The following is a 3,599-nucleotide window of genomic DNA, read 5'->3' as shown; positions in this document are numbered from 1 at the left end:
CCCTTGTGTCTTGAGTTTTCTTCATTCTTCCTTGCTCCTGAAGGGGTGAGGCCAGTGGAGTATCTTAGATGGCTGTTCACAGGCTTTTAAGATGCCAGACACTACTCACCAAAGTAGAATGTAGAACATATTCTTTATAAACTATGTTATGCCAATTGTGCTAGATGTTCCCTGAGACCATGGTCCCCACAGCCCTCAGCCCAGCAATTTAATCTGTCAGGGGGTTTGGACGTGTCTTTTTCTCTTTTATGGAGCTACCATGACCTTGTATTGTACAAGTTGTGCTGGCTTCCCCAGTATTGTATACTGTCTTACCTTTCACCAGTTTCCACTTATCTATTGTCCATTTAAGTGTTTTTCCATCCCCACCCCTCCCCTCCCTCATAACCATCAAAGATTTTTTTTTTTTGTATGTAGACCTTTCCATGAGTTTTTAAGTAGTGGCCTCATACAATATTTGTCCTTTTGTAATTGACTTATTTCACTCTGCATAGGGCCTTCCGGATTCATCCATGTTGTAAGATGCCTTACAGAGTCGTCATTATTTATTGTTGTGTAATACTCCATTGTGTGTATGTACCACAGCTTGATTATCCATTTATCTGTTGATGGGCGTATAGGTTGTTTCCATCTTTTTGCTATTATGAACAATGCTGCAATGAACATGGGTGTACTTATGTCTATTCATGTAACGATTCTTATTTCTCTAGGATATATTCCCACAAGTGGGATTGCTGGATCATAGGTATTTCCATTTCTAGCTTTCTAAAAAAAAAAAAAAAAAAAAATTTTTTTTTGAAGTGCTATATCATTTTCCAAAATGGTTGCATCATTTTGCATTCCCACCACCAGTGCATAAGAGTTCCCATCTCCCCGCAGCATCTCCAATATTTGTTATTTCCTACTTTATTGATTCGTGCTGTTAATACTGGGATAAGATGGTATCTCATTGCGGTTTTGATCTTCATTTCTCTGATAGCTAGAGATCTTGAGCGTTTCCTCCTGTGTCTGTTGGTCGCTTGCATGTCTTCTTTGGTGAAGTGTCTGTTCATTTCCTTTGCCCACTTTTTAATTGGATTATTTGTCTTATTATTGTGGAGGTGTTGGATTTGCTTGTAGATTTTAAAGATTAGACCTTTGTTTGATTTGTAACAGCCAAAATTTTTTTTCCCAGTCTGTAGGTTCTCTTTTTACTCTTTTGGTGAAGTCTTTTGATGAGCATAAGTGTTTAATTTTTAAAAGATCTCAGTTATCTAGCTTATCTCTGGAGCATGTGTGTTGTTGGCCATGGTTTGTATCCTGTTAATGCTGTGTATTAATTAGGGCCCCTAGAACTGATCCTATATTTTCTTCTAGGACCTTCATGGTTTTTGGCTTTATATTTAGTTCTTTGATCCATTCTGAGTTAGTTTTTGTATATGGTGTGAGGTATGAGTCCTGTTTCTTTTTTTTCATGTAGAAATCCAGCCAGCACCATTTGTTAAAAAGACTGTCTTTGCCCCATTTGATAGACTTTGGGTCCTTTTTGAAGATCAGGTGACCATAGGTGGATGGATTTACATCTGGGTTCTCTATTCTGTTCCATTGGTCAATGTATCTGTTCTCGCACCAGTACCAGACTCTTTTGAGTACTGTAGGTTCTGAGATCAGGTAGTGCAAATCCTTCTACTTTATTCTTCTTCTTCAATAGTGCTTAACTTATCCAGGGCTTCTTCTCTTTCCATATAAAGTATTGAAAGTTTTTCCATCTCTTTAAAGAATATTGTTGGTATTTGGATTGGTATTGCATTGTGTTTGTAAATCACTTTGGGTAGAATTGTCATTATCACAATGTTAAGCCTACCTATCCATGAACACGGTATGTTTTTCCATGTATACAGATCACTTTTTGTTTCTTGCAGTAGTGTTTTCTAGTTCTCTTACATCCTGGTTAGATTTATTCCCAAGTATTTTATTTTTTTAGGGACTATCATAAACGGAATTGTTTTCATGATTTCCTTTCCATCGTTCTCTTTATTGGTGTACAGGCATCCAACTGATTTTTTTTTTTAATTAACTTTTATTGAGCTTCAAGTGAACGTTTACAAACCAAGTCAGTCTGTCACATATAAGTTAATATACATCTTACTCCTTACTCCCACTTGCTCTCCCCCTAATGTGTCAGCCCTTCCAGTCTCTCCTTTCGTGAAAACTTTGGCAGCCTCCAACTCTCTCTATCCTCCCATCCCCCCTCCAGACAGGAGATGCCAACACAGTCTCAAGTGTCCACCTGATATGATTAGCTCACTCTTCATCAGCATCTCCTCCCACCCACTGTCCAGCCCTTTCCATGTCTGATGAATTGTCTACGGGGATGGTTCCCATCCTGTGCCAACAGCAGGTTTGGGGACCATGACCGCCAGGATTCCTCTAGTCACATCCAGAACATTAAGTATGGTCTTTTTATGAGAATTTGGGGTCTGCATCCCACTGATCTCCTGTTCCCTCCGGAGTTCTCTGTTGTGCTCCCTGTCAGGGCAGTCATCGATTGTGGCCGGGCACCAACTAGTTCTTCTGGTCTCAGGATAATGTAGGTCTCTGGTTCATGTGCCCCTCTCTTTCTCTTGGGCTCTTAGTTGTCATGTGACCTTGGTGTTCTTCATTCTCCTTTGATCCAGGTGGGTTGAGACCAATTGATGCATCTTAGATGGCCGCTTGTTAGCATTTAAGTCCCCAGACGCCACATTTCAAAGTGGGATGCAGAATGTTTTCATAATAGAATTATTTTGCCAATTGACTTAGAAGTCTCCTTAAAACATGGTTCCCAAAACCCCCGCCCTTGCTCTGCTGACCTTTGAAAAAATTCATTTTATCCCGAAAACTTCTTTGCTTTTGGTCCAGTCCAGTCCAGTTGAGCTGACCTTCCATGTATTGAGTGTTGTTCTTTCCTTCATCTAAAGCAGTTCTTATCAGCTAATTAATCAGTAAAAAACCCTCTGCCTCCCTCCCTCCCTCCCCCCCTTGTAACCACAAAAGTATGTGCTCTTCTCAGTTTATACTATTTCTCAAGATCTTATAATAGTGGTCTTATACAATATTTGTCCTTTTGCCTCTGACTAATTTCACTCAGCATAATGCCTTCCAGGTTCCTCCACATTATGAAATGTTTGACAGATTCGTCACTGTTCTTTATCAATGCCTGGTATTCCATTGTGTGAATATACCACAATTTACTTACTCATTCATCCGTAGATGGACACCTTGGTTGCTTCCAGCTTTCTGCTACTGTAAACAGAGCTGCAATAAACATGGGTGTGCATATATCTGTTTGTGTGAAGGCTCTTGTTTCTCTAGGGTATATTCCGAGGAGTGGGATTTCTGGGTTGTATGGTAGTTCTATTTCTAACTGTTTAAGATAACGCCAGATAGATTTCCAAAGTGGTTGTACCATTTTACATTCCCACCAGCAGTGTACGAGAGTTCCAATCTCTCCGCAGCCTCTCCAACATTTATTATTTTGTGTTTTTTGGATTAATGCCAGCCTTGTTGGTGTGAGATGGAATCTCATCGTAGTTTTAATTTGCATTTCTCTAACGGCTAATGATCGAGAGCATTTTCTC

The sequence above is a fragment of the Elephas maximus genome, chromosome 1, assembly GCF_024166365.1.
Source record: "Elephas maximus indicus isolate mEleMax1 chromosome 1, mEleMax1 primary haplotype, whole genome shotgun sequence".
NCBI lineage: Eukaryota > Metazoa > Chordata > Mammalia > Proboscidea > Elephantidae > Elephas > Elephas maximus.
Note: the sequence above shows the minus strand (reverse complement) of the source record.